The 14,806-nt window shown below is 30.9% G+C and overlaps 1 pseudogene; it reads left to right on the forward strand.

The window, feature by feature from the left end:
- Positions 1 to 7,430: 7,430 nt before the first annotated feature.
- On the forward strand, positions 7,431 to 9,568 carry LOC145944236 (ATP-dependent DNA helicase Pif1-like; annotated as a pseudogene).
- The last annotated feature ends 5,238 nt before the right edge of the window (positions 9,569 to 14,806 follow it).

The raw sequence follows: 14,806 nt of genomic DNA on the forward strand, positions 1-14,806 counted from the left end.
AGAGAGGTGTTGGCATCACAGGAGAGAAACTGCCGCGGTTTGAGGGATTAGCGAGACGAACATACAGCTGAAAAACAACAAGAGCTGACTTTCCGAACAACCAAGAAGGAAGCAAATACAGCGTGTCACAAAGGAATTTGGCCTTGGCGATCGACTGACAAGAGATCCAGTGAGACGCCCGACAATAGGCGCAGGAAGGGCCCGAGACCGGGAGGATAAATTCCTACCCGCGGGTTACCGCTCCGTCGGATACTGGACACAAGGCCGCCGCGTGGAGGTCCACGGCGCGAGGTCGCGAGGGCCTCAAAATTCCGCGCAAATACCGCGCGGATAAAAATATTTGATCACTATCGCGAGGGGTGCTGTGAACCCCCGTACGGCCTTGCTAATCTCGCGCGACGACGATAGACGGCACGGCGCCGTAATTGGTTATCGCGTACGCACCCCGCGTGCGCAGAATTGATCCAGCTGTCGATTTCGGGCCGATAGATCCGGCAGATTGGTGCGACCGCTCATCCTCGTTAGACGTGTGGCGAGCTAAGATCCTTTTGACGATAAAGACGAACTCGAGAGGGACCAAGTCGAAGGGAGAAGTACCGGTGAGGCTACCCTTCCGTAAGCGTATCGAATAATTATCACGTCTGTCACGGTGTTAATCCGAGTCTCGTCCGTTCTGACGCGATTGTCTCGTTTAGTGAAGTTTTGTCGCGTGGGCTCTGCCCTATTCGGGAAACTATTTGGTGTAAGAGCGATCGACGTCAAGCGGCAAGTACTTTCGCGCATTCGGGTAAGTGAATAATATTAACGCGAAATCTTCGTCTCTCTGGGATTCGGTCACATATGTTACGTCTCGTGTTATATAGTTGTCGCGCCTTTGTATAAGATATTCTATTGTGTATGCCTGTTGCGTATCATCGTGGTGTGATTTACCCGGTTGTGTCCGGAAGTCGTTATCGTGTGAACTTCGTCGCGATAGATCCGAAATTAATCAAGAGAGAGCTTACTGCGCGACCACCGGCGAGAGCGTGAGAGAGAGCGCGAGCGAGAGAGCGAGAGCAGGCGAGCGTGCGAGTGAGCGAGAGAGTGCGCGCGGATAATCTCTGGCGCCCGCGATCGACTCGCGAATTCCACCCGACGGATCGCACTAGATCCCCGTCAACGATATCGTTCTCCAGTTTCGTGTCGGCGACCCGACTTTTCGAGCGCTTGCAATTTAATAGTTAGTTCGATGATGTCTAACTGTCTGGGCGCGGCTATTCTCTTGTATTTTTCTGTCATGTCGATACGCGGATCTCGGACTTAAGCTGGTCGCGAATATAATCTCGGTGTTTAACCGTTCAAACGATTTTCTTTCGTATTTATTTTTGGTTTATTGTGTCTTTGAAATTATCTCTTGTCCTTATGTTCTGTTCTTTATTATTATTATAAATTTCAATTATATTTTATCATATTAATTCTTTCTTAATTGTACTCTATTATTATACTTTTCGCCAATATTTATTTCTATTTTTTTTGTTTGTAATAAACTTCATCATTTAGTTTTGTTTAGAGTGGATATTTTAAATCAGCAAAAAGTAGGTGCAAAATTCGATTATAACAAATTATTTGATAAATATAAATAAATTTACTATTTAGTGCTAGTTTCTTACATAGATTTATGAAAAATGAGATACTTAAAGTTGCAAATAAGTTTATTTACTAAAATATACAGAATAATAAAAAAATCTTTTTAGTTTTGTTTAATTTATATGTAGTTTCAAGATTTTAAGTGACATTTTCTTGGTTTTAAATTCAGTTTATAAAGAAATTAATTATAAATATATAAGAAATTAAAGAAACTTTGATATTTACATTTGTTCTTGAGAAATTCATGTAAAAGCTAGTACTAGTAAATAGTAAATTTATTTATATTTGTAGAACAATTTATTGCATTTAAAGATATCCATTCTTTTTATATATATATGATGTTAGTGAAAAAAACGGAGTTATAATTGTTTTGCGCAGGATCTCGAGGACTTTTCCAGGACGCTTTCATAAATTCTGAAGCGGTATTAGATAAGTTAATTAATTAAATCATACAAAAAGGCTGCTGTGCGCCTGTAAAGAAAGGCTGCTGTGCGCCTTTAAAAAACGGCTGCTGTGCGCCTGTAAAAAAAAGAGCTGCTGTGCGCCTGTAAAAAAAAGACTGCTGTGCGCCTATAAAAAACGGCTGCTGTGCGCCTTTAAAAACGACTGCTGTGCGCCGATACAGAGCTGCTGTGCGCCTGTAAAAAAGGCTGCCGTGCGCCTGTAAAAAAAGGGTGCTGTGCGCCTGTAAAAAACGAACTGCTTTGCAATATAGAGTGCCAATATATTGCGTGCTTATAATAAAAGAGTGACATCTATGAAACAATTTGTCTACATTATATACATATAAAATGTCTGTTGTAACAAAGAAGCACATACTTCTATCATCTAAAGAAAAAGATATAATTATTCAAGGCGAATGGTTAACTGATATACATATGGAACATTTCGGTCGTCTTTTAGAAAATTGTTCAGATTTTAGACATGTTGAAACCTGGCGAGTCCAATGTCTTGATACGATTCAACCTATGCCAGTAGATAAAAAACATATACAAATATTACATAGTTCATCGGGTCCATTCGATGGACATTGGGTATGCAGTTATTATGACATGAAAGATACATATATATATTTACGATTCTTTAAATTTTAAGAAATTACACGAGCATCATAAACAATTCTTAACAAGATTATTTCCAACATATAATTTTGAAAAACATCATGTCAAATTTCCTACCGTGCAACATCAACCAAACTGTAACGATTGTGGTGTTTTTGCAATAGCTTTTGCGATTTCGTTGTTATTTAATATTAAACCTGAAAAAATAAAGTATGATCATAGTTTAATGCGTTTGCATTTGCTAAAAATTTGTGAATTAAATATAATAGAGCATTTTCCTCAAGATTTACAATATATTACTCAAAAAGTTTTTCCGTTAGCAGTAATAAAAGCAAGAGAGATTAACGCTTCTCGTATGCGTACAAAACGTCAATATAAGACACAGCAACAAAAATTAAGATCAAAGGAAATTTTTGACATTGCTCAATCTAAAAAAGATTTAAGTAATAGTCAGTTACAAACAAAATGCGTATCAAAACAATGTTCACAAACATTGAATAATCTTAATATTGAACAAATTAATAAATATTCTCAAAACGACAAGAAAAATTAAATTTACGATATAAATAAAAATTCTGAAAATAAATATCTTCAATATGAAAATAATGTACAATTAAAAGATATTAAAAAGAAAAGATTTAAATATAATTTAGAAAATCAAGATAAAAAAGAACAGATTTTGTATTTAAAAGAAGATCAAAATTTAGAAAATAATTGTGCTAATTTTGAAAATAATTGTGCTAAAATGTCACAGCAATACGTACAAGTTTTAGAAAATAATCGCGCTAAAAAGCGACAGCTATATGCACGGAATTTGGCAAAAAATCGCGCTAAAAAGCGGCAGCTGTACGCACAAAATTTGGAATATAATCGTGCTAAAAAGCGACAGCGATATGCACAGGATTTGGAAAATAAATATAAACAGGATTCACAAAATAATTGTATTAAAAAAAGAAATCAACATAAGCAAGATTCTAAAATAAGTACAAAATCTGTACCTACAATTAAAAATTCCAATTTTGGAAAAAAAGTTATTAAAAAATATAAAAAAATTTTGTCGAAAAGCTCTATAAAATTTCGTTATTCTTTAGAAATAATTATAAAAAATATTACAGAAAAACTAAATATTAAAGGTCACATTGAAAAACGACTAAAAGCCGAAAAAATCGTACGGTGGTGTATGCATATTAGAAACAATCATGTTCGCAATACATACAAAATGTTAGCTTTAATTAAAAAGAAATCAGAAGTAAGTTTGACACTTATCGCTGAATATTCAACAATTGAAGAAAAAAAGAAGTGTTATGTGGTGAATCTAGACATACAGCCTCATCCGAAAATTATTTTATTGATTCTACATATTATCAAGTAACTTCAAAAGAACCTTTGGATACGAAAGAAGAAGTTCTGAATATATTACCGTTAATAAAAAATGTAACTTCGAAATCTTTGGTAATAGATACGAAAGGACAAGTTGTGAATATATTACCGTTACAAGAATCACAAGCAAAATCGTGGTTGTGCAATAGTTCATGTAAAATTGATCCGTCTTTAATTGATCGTTATCAAAAGTTCTTACAAACTATAGATAAATGTACTTTAAAAAATGTACTAGAATTGATACAAAACATTTATGAATGTACTATAAAAACCTCAAATGAGAAATTGGGTCATACGCGTAGCTGTCATATTGATTTAACACTTTGTAAAGGAATGTTTCTTCCAGTTCAATTATTATCGCCTCATTTTCCAAAAATAAGATATATTAAGCGTTTAATTTATCAAATGACAGCTTTTTATCAAAAGTTGGAAAATCTCGATAAAGCATTAACTCATGCTGATTTAAACGCATTAAACGAAATTGTAACTTCTGCAGAAGAAAAAGCAGATATGTACAATCATCAACAGACAGATACGATTCTGAGTGATGATGATATTTTCTCTAAATATCATGAAGCATTTAAAGCTCAGAAGACACACCACGGCATATTTGCGTATCATGTGAGAAATTATGTTATAAAAAAAATGTATTTAAAGTTAGTAATATTCAAGTACAAATAGACATTTAAATTTGGAAAGATTTAATGGCACATATTCAACAACAAAAAATTAATGCAGAATATATATATAATTATTGTGCAGGCAAATTTCGTAAAGGCCTAATACCTGCAAATTGCATCATGAATAATCTTTTCACAGATGTTGTGCCTGAAATAATCTCATCTCTTAACACATTTGAAAAAATTCTTGTACAGAGAGCTAAAGCATTTCAAACTGTTCTTAAAATGGAAACTGTTTTGAATAAAAAGTTGCCTCAAAGGCAAATGATACAAAAAGTTAAAGGTAGAACATTTCATTTACCACTTTCGTTACAGGAGACATTGAATAAATTATGTAATAATACTGATCCAATAAATATTAATCATGAATTATATATATTTGTTAGAGGTATTCCGATAAAATCAAAGATTATTTGGGAAAAGAAGGTTAATGTTAAAAAAGTATTCGATGCTTTAACGTGGTTAAAGCGCAACAATGCTTTATACTCTCACATTAAATTGCCAAATAATTACAATGAGTTATGTTTCGAAAAATTAGAAAATTTAGTATTCCAAGTGGAAGAGACAGAAAATGATACAGAAGCAATATTGGATGACAACTCTGAATTATCAAATAATTCGATAAAAGAGACAAAAAATGATATAGAAGATATATTAGAAGATCAACAAAAAGCAATGTTAACTCAGGTTACTGACGAAAATGATGGCTATTACGAACAATATACTATCTATCCCTTATATGAAAAAAAAGCAAATAAAATTTCGACAGATTTATATCAAATGTTAAAAATTCAGGATTTGCCTTTGGATAATCGTGAAAAATGTTTAGATTTACTGTGTTTTCCAGATATATACCCTTTTGATATTAATAGACAACATGAGACTAGGCCAGTCAAACTACATGATCATGAATTTATTAAATGTCGTTTGACATCTAAACATTCACAATATAGATTAAATCAACAATATTTATTTTATTTATTGAACAATGCAAATATGCGTCAATTAAGTCGTGGAATTTTTCATAAAATGAATGTAACTAATCCGCGAGTTTGTTATACAGCTGCAGAATATTTAGACGCAATGTCGAAAGAATTGTTGGAATCTAATCTGAGTACAATATTTTCGACACTTCGAAATACGGAGCAATATTGGCGTAAACCGAGAAGTGATTTAAATTGTATGACACAGCATTATGGGCCTGCGACATGGTTTTTAACACTTAGTCCGAGTGAATGGTTATGAGAAGATTTAGATGAATATATTCGTGAAGTAAATGGATGGCATGACATTTCTTTATGCGTTAGCGTACTTGTTGCTAGAGATCTTATATCGACATCCAGGTTTCTCGATAATAAGTTTCGAGCAATGCTTGACTTTATGAACTCCAAAGATCATCCAATTGGAGAAATAACGCACTATTTCTGGGGATGAGAATATTAAGGTAGAGGTATACAACATTTCCACTTATTAATTTGGATTAAAATTGCATCTATTTTCGGTGAATCTATTATTGAAGAAGTCTCCAAATTTATCTTACAACATATAAGTTGCAAAATGCCGGATCAAAATATTTCGCCATTATTTTACAGACGTGTTAATACGCATCAACAACATATACATAATGATTATTGTCTTCGCTCTAAAAAAGTAGGACGTAAAGTTACTCGTCGGTGTCGTTTTGGATTTCCTCGTCCCGTTACTGAAACTTTGAATATGAGAGATGTGGCAACTTCGATAGCAGGTAGAAAACAATTGAAACATAAAAGTAGACTTTCTGATCTTCCTCGAACGGATAATGAAGTTAATATAAATGATTATAATCCTGTTCTTCTTACTGCATGGGAAGGTAATATGGATATACAATTTATTGGTGAAAAATCATCGCTGCTTACCTGGTACATTAATAAATATATGAATAAAGCGGGAAAAAGTGAACTGTCCGATGCTGTTCTTAGTAAGAATGAAAACAAATCATTAGCGAATTATCTTTGGAATATTGCTTTGCGATTTACAAATACTAGAGAATGTGGAGCTCTCGAAGCTACTGATACATTGTTAGGTGTTTCTTTATATGGAACTGATCGAAATACATCTATCAAATGGTTAGATGTTAATCAAATACGATATAGAAAATTAAAAAGCCCCAAGGAAATTGAAGCTCTTGATGCTGAATCTACCGATATATTTTATCAATCTTTGATAGATGATCATTATCCACATAGACCAAACGAACTAGAAAATACGTCTCTTTATGAATTTGCACAGTGGTACGATATCTCGAAGATCAAACCGAAAAATAAGTATATTGAATATTATAAAATAGGTAATGGTTGTTATCTTAAACGGCGACAGCGCGGATATCTTATTAATCATTACAGATATAATGTTAATACACAGCCGGAAAATTATTTCTTTGCGTTATTTCTTATGTTTAAACCATGGCGAAAATTAGAGGATCTTAGAAATGAATACGATACTTATGCTGAATCGTTTCACAAAGTAAAACTACATCTTGTAGAAGCATTGCAATATCATGAAAAATTAGAAGAATTGAAAAAAAGCATTTAAAACTGCAAAACAGTTAGTTCAACAATGTCTAGATGACAATTTAGAAAAACAACAGTCTCATGATGATCCTGAAAATCCGATAGGTGTTCAAAATATAGAAGCTAGTGAAGCAATGCAAGATTTTAAAGATCTTGGTGATAAAGTAATTCGAGAAATTGATGTATCTGAAATGATAATAAAATTAAATATGGATCAAAAACGAGTATTCAACAAAGTTATCAATACTATAGAATCAGATCGATCGGTATTACGATTATATGTTACCGGAGAAGATGGTACTGGAAAAAGTTTCTTAATCAAGACTATTAAATGCTGGATAAAACAAAATCTCAACAAAGATACTGTTGTAGCAGCACCTACTGGTATTGCAGCATTTAATATAGATGGTTTGATAGTTCATAGATTGCTTCAATTACCGTTGAACATGGTCATACTCCTAAGTATAGACAACTATCTGATCATGTATTAAAACTTTTACGAGCAGATCTTAAAGATGTTATTCTTTTTGTAATTGATGAAGTGTCAATGATATCTAATTTGACTTTAATGTATATACATATTCGATTGTCTGAGATATTTGACACTAGTGATTGCGATGATGGTTGGTTTGGTCAAAAGCATATTCTTTTATTCGGAGACTTGCTTCAATTATCTCCTGTACACGAAGAACCTATCTTTATGCATTTATCAGATAAAAAAATTGCTAAACATCTTGGTTCCTTAAACGCTACTAATTTATGGACATTATTTGACTACGATGAATTGACAATTAATATGCGTCAGCAAGGAGATAATTCTTACCGTGAGTTATTGTCGCGAATTCGTATAGGTTTAGTGACAAAATCTGATTGTAAAATTTTGGAAAGTAGAAAAATATCTTTTAAAGGTGAGTCTTTCGAATATAGATTAAATGAGTTATGTGATTTTATTAATAATTTATCATCGAATACTGTTTGTTTATTGCCTACTTGTAATATGTGTGATGTTCTTAATGATGCAGTGTTAAGTCGTATTGTCTGCAAAGAAATATTATTAATTGCTGAAGACACGATTAACTGTGTTCCATATTTAAAAAAGAAAGCATTAAAAGTATTGTCAAATAACGATGATGATAATTCTAAAACAGCCGGACTTTCAAAACAAATTAAAATTAAAATTGGAGCAAAAGTTATGATTCGACGTAATATCGATGTTAGTTTAAGTCTTGTAAACGGTACAATTGCTAAAGTAATTTCAATTGTACAAGATACATCTACTGATTACGTAGAAAAGGTTAAACTTCTTTTACCATCAAGTTTAGAATATGAAATTGGAAGAGTAAATGTTAAATTTGAGGTGGTAGATAGAGTATATGTTATCAGAAAACAATTTCCATTATCTCTGAGTTACGGTATCACTATTCATAAAAGCCAAGAATTGAGTTTGCGAAGTGCAATTATGGACATCGGTAACTCTGTATTTAGTTGTGATCAAATTTATGTTGCATTATCGCGAGTAACGTCTCTAGAAGGATTACATTTAATTAATTACGATCCTTCATCAGTAATAGCTAGCGAAAAAGCTATTATTGAATATAATCGTTTAAAACAGATACACAATCCAAACGCAGAAATGATTACCATGTCAAAAGAACGCTATCGCAAAGTAAAAGATGTTTTATGGGCGTTGTCAAAAATAGTTACTTTTGTTCAAAAATCAAATTCAAATCAAACAGTTCGACGAAGTACTGTTTGGATTATACGTGATTTCCAAAATACAGACAAAGTTTCATGCTATGCAAATGCAGTATTGCAATGTTTATTACATTTAAACGTTATTAGGCAACAGTTATTTAATTGCGATAAATCAGATGTTTTACGTATATTAATGCATCGATATGAATATGGAATTTCTAATTTAAATACATATGCAATACGGCAATATTTAGGAGAATATTTTTCAAACACTGCGAAACGAAATGCATCTCATTTTCTTACGACTCTTTGCGAAAGATATGATTGTATAAGAAATTTGATTGAACATCAAGTTACTTCTACTAAACGATGCAAAACTTGTGGTAATACTAAAATTACTGTTGATAAGAATATTACTATTCCAATTCCTATTAATAATTTGAAAAAGAAAAGTTATAATCTTAATGATTTGTTAAATGTTACGTTTTCACACTGGAATGAATTACACAATGAATCATGTGAACATTGTACTGGAAATGATATAATATTTAAAAATGAAATAACATTGGCAAGATAGATAGTTGTTATTCATTTAATAGTATTTTCACAAGATGATAAATTAATGAAAGCAGCACACAAATTAAACTTATGTGTTGTTCCAATAACTAAAATATTAATAGCTAGACAATCATATAAGACGATGAATGCTATACTTCATGGTTCATGTATTGATGAAAGTCATTATATAAGTATGTGTAGAGGAGGAGTATCTAATGTTTGGGTCGAAGTTGATGATGCGCAAGTTAAAAAAACAGTGGCCTAGAGGTGCTAAAGATGTTTATATGATATTTTTACAAAAGATGGCTAATAAATAATATAAATTGGATATTATAAAATAAAAAACAAAGAATAGTTATATATAACAGTTATATATAAAATTTTTCATTAAAAATACATTTTTGTAATTTCAAATTTATAATTAATACTTACTCATTTAATAATTTCATTTCGATTAATTCTATATATAAAGAAATGTCTCATTAATGTATCAGCAACGATTTCGAGAACAATGCAATTATATTTTACATTATTCGTGAACTGTGAAAAAATATTTATTTTAGGTATTTAAATTGTCAATAATTTTTTATTCATTATTAAAAATAGAATTATATAACTCATCTTTTCAGCTTTATTTATGTATTTACTGATGAACTAGATAAGCAGTAATAATTATTCATCAATGGATTTAGAAGTATATATTGTAAATAATAATAAATGTATATTTCTGACATATTGGTTTGTAATTACTCGTTATTCTTACAAAAGAATAAGCAAAGAAATTTGAATAATGAGTAGTATTTACTGCAAGCAAAGAGAACCGTCGTATTTTGATGAAATATGACGGGGGCGGTGGTGGGTTCTTTGCTTCTTTATTTTAAAATGTGTAAATAAATATATACTACAAAAAAACATGATGTCCTTAAAAAAATTACGTTTTTAAAAAAAGGTAAAAAAAAGAGCGCCAAGTCCACACGCCATGTGAAAAAGTGTTATTAAAAAACAGTGTTCTTAAATTACTGTAAAAAAAACTGCTCTAAAAAATAATATCACTTTAATTTTATACAATATAATTTAATTGTACAAAATAATAATTATAATTTTCTAGAAAAATAGATTTCTAGAAAAATAAATATAAAAAAATTCTGTCAATTGAGAAAAACTTATGCTGTAAAATTAATTTCTAGAAAAATAGATTTCTAGAAAAATAGATATAAAAAAATTCTGCCAATTGACAAAAACTTATGCTGTAAAATTAATATTTCTAGAAAAATAGATTTCTAGAAAAATAGATATAAAAAAATCCTGTCAATTAACAAAAACTTTGCTGTAAAATTAATATTTCTAAAAAAAATAATGATATAAAAAAATTGCGCCAAATAAATAAAAATCCTAGAAAAATAATATCAAAAAATTCTGCCAATTGAATAAAAATTTGTGTTATAAAATTTATTTATTTTATTATTTTTATTATTTAAAAAAATATATCTAATAAATTACAATATAATTAAAGTAGGGTGTATAGTTCAAATAGAGTTATTTTATATAATTAACTAAGCACAATTGTAATATACACACATCACTATTATATGTATAATACATCTTTGGGATATATTTTATTTTAAAAAATTATATAAAATATTATATGTATACATTCCAATAACTATACATATTCTGAAATGTTTAATAAAAAAAGATAATATAAAATAAAAAACAAAATTATAAATTCATACAAAAATTAAAAATTTATACAAAAAATTAAAAGTTAAATACTTAATGCAAAAATTAAAAATTAATACAAAATAAAAAAAATTTAAAAATTTTAGTTAAAATAACTTGGCGCTGCTAAATTTCAAAATTACTGCAATGTATTGTAATATATCTTAATGTAACAAATAATTAATTTACTGCAATGTATCTTAAAATATTAAATAATTATTTTAATTTAAAAATATAAAAATATTTGCAACATAAATGTGTACGGAGTACGTTTATCATTAGCTTAGTGTATAATTAATTTATTGCAATGTATCTTAAAGTAACTATTAATTATTTTATATAAACATTAATAACAAATAATTAATTTACTTTATTTATTTTAAACATTACATTCATAATAACTGGAATATTAATGGAATAATTAACTGGAACATAAATGTATAGAGTATGTTAATATTATCAGCATTTTTTATATGGTTCAATTTAGCAGCGCCAAGTTTTTTTAACTAAAATTTTTTAATTTTTTAAATTTTGTATTAATTTTTAATTTTTGCATAAGTATTTAATTTTTAATTTTTTGTATAAATTTTTAATTTTTGTATGAATTTATAATTTTGTTTTTTATTTTATATTATCTTTTTTTATTAAACATTTCAGAATATGTATAGTTATTGGAATGTATATATATAATATTTTATATAATTTTTTATAATAAAATATATCCCAAAGATGTATTATATAATAGTGATGTGTGTATATTACAATTGTGCTTAGTTAATTATATAAAATAATTCTATTTGAACTATACACCCTACTTTAATTATATTGTAATTTATTAGATATATTTTTTAAATATTAAAAATAATAAAATTAATAAATTTTATAACATAAATTTTTATTTAATTGGCAGAATTTTTTGATATTATTTTTCTAGGATTTTTATTTATTTGGCGCAATTTTTTTATATCATTTTTTTTAGAAATATTAATTTTACAGCATAAGTTTTTGTCAATTGACAGAATTTTTTTATATCTATTTTTCTAGAAATCTATTTTTCTAGAAAATTATAATTATTATTTTGTACAATTAAATTATATTGTATAAAATTAAAGTGATATTATTTTTTAGAGCAGTTTTTTTACAGTAATTTAAAAACACTGTTTTTTAATAACACTTTTTCACATGGTTAATTTTACAGCATAAGTTTTTGTCAATTGACAAAATTTTTTTATATTTATTTTTCTAGAAATCTATTTTTCTAGAAAATTATAATTATTATTTTATTCTTCACTGGCGACACAAAAATACTCTTATAATTATTATTTTGTACAATTAAATTATATTGTATAAAATTAAAGTGATATTAGTTTTTTTACAGTAATTTAAAAACACTGTTTTTTAATAACACTTTTTCACATGGCATGTGGACTTGGCGCTCTCTTTTTTTTACCTTTTTTTAAAAAGGTAATTTTTTTAAGGATATTGTTGACTTCAATAGTTGCAATAAACTTGATGACTTATTAAAAAGTTACTCGAAAAAATGAATGAGATGATTAATGTTTCTGTGATGAGTATTGTTCGCGAGCGACTAGAAAAGAGAGCTCTGCGCGCTCTCATAATTCGCGCGCGGCGCGACGGCATGCGTTAAGAAGCGATTCGCGCTAATAGCGCAACTCGAGTCTCCGCCCCTGGCGCCCAATCGTAGGCGGCCGTTTCACGCGTAAGATTACGAATTATTTACCAAAATATTCGGTGCCCTTCTGCAAGGATCTGTAAACAATTTAGATAATAAATCGGGGAAAAAATCTAACGGTACTTCAAACGGCCTTTATTATCGCGAAAATTCTCGATCCTTCCAGAAGGGCTGACCGAATATAAGCTCCGCGCGAACAAAGGATCGCTCTCTTAGTAGAAAGTCTTTGACGCGCGTGAGCGCGTCAAAGACTTTCTATATCTCTCTAAGGCAATTTTTGCAAGTCAGCAAACCGTTTCGCTTCGCGATTTCTAATTCCGAATGCCGTTGCTCGCGGTATTCGCTTATTAAAAGAACACTGTAAATACCTGTATATATTTGACTTTATTAAAAACGTCGTGTCTTCTTACAGTTGTGTAAAATAGTGCCGGTTCTGTTTCGTCCTCGCCCTGTTCACCGTTTGCCGTCGCGGTACTTCTCGCTCGCGTAATCGCTTTTCTCTCGCACAAGTATGCATTTTCGTTGCTCTTTGTTCCAATATAAATTTATAATTATACGATAGTTTTGCAAATATACAGGGTGTCCGGTAATAGTCGCATCAACCGTCGTGTGCAGGTAGAGCTAGTTAAACCGAGTAGAAAAGTCCTCTATCATTTTGCGATATTCTCAATAATAAGAGAGAAATAAATTAAAGAAAATCAGCCAATTCGCGTGATGATAAGCGTGCGGCGAAAAGAGACAGCCCACTCGGGGGTCCAGAGTTAGCGCTACTCGTATGGAGTTACTGTCTTTTGTAAAGCGCTCCTCCCCGCTTCATCGCGCGCTTAGCAACCGTGTAACATTATACTGTTTCTTTTCGCCGCATGCTTAGTAACGACATAAAACTGGGCTGTCTCTTCTCGCCGTCGTCACGCGAATTGGCCGATCTTTATTAATTAATATCTCTCTTATTATTGAGAATATCGCAAAATGGTAGAGGACTTTTCTACTCGGTTTAACTAGCTCTACCTGCACACGACGGTTGATGCGACTATTACCGGACACCCTGTATATAGTCTTGTTAATAGTCCGCTTATCAATTATCGATATTTATAAATATACATAAATGCATACATATTTATACACACCTATACATTATAAATGATTATTTTATATATTATAAGTAACAATGTAGGCTCCCTGCATTGATAAATTACAAATTCAAAAGGAGGCTATATGGAGCCACGCGTAGGGTGTAGGTACGCAAATATTAAAAACAAACTTGTTGGAAAAACAAATTTATTGAATCTAAACGTTTCGGTCCTTTCTTTGGACCTTCTTCAGTAAATTTAATACAATAAATAATAATGGGGAATCTACATACTACCGCACGTAGCGCAAAAGCCGTGAGCCCCCCTATCGATATCCCATTAGATAGACAAAGTGACATAATATGTCATGAGGTCCTCAAAAGTGGACTCTAATGAAGAGTATAGTGAGGAATTTCCGAAAGGGGGCTCACTCTTACTCACACACTCATCCATCGCACGTTCACACGACCGTACGCGGACGCGCCCGACACACGAGTGAAGAAGATATTCGTTCTGATGCTCTTTATAAGGCGCCCTACCACGCCTCATAGCCTGTTATCGAAGTCAATGTCAAACAATGTGTGGAATTTATTTCTCCTTCTCTCTCTCTCCCTCTCCCTCCCCCTCTCTCTCCCTTTCCCCCCTCCGTCTCTCTCCCTCTATCACTGTCCCCCCTTCCTCTCGCTTCCTCCCCCTTTCTCTATCTCCCTCTCTCAAACATACGATGTATGGAGATTAATGTTACAAATGATTTATGGCTCTCTAAAGGAATTCG

This window comes from Prenolepis imparis, unplaced genomic scaffold (genome assembly GCF_030444845.1).
Source record: "Prenolepis imparis isolate NDT839.2.m4 unplaced genomic scaffold, iyPreImpa1.0 SCAF_12, whole genome shotgun sequence".
In the NCBI taxonomy this organism is placed as follows: domain Eukaryota; kingdom Metazoa; phylum Arthropoda; class Insecta; order Hymenoptera; family Formicidae; genus Prenolepis; species Prenolepis imparis.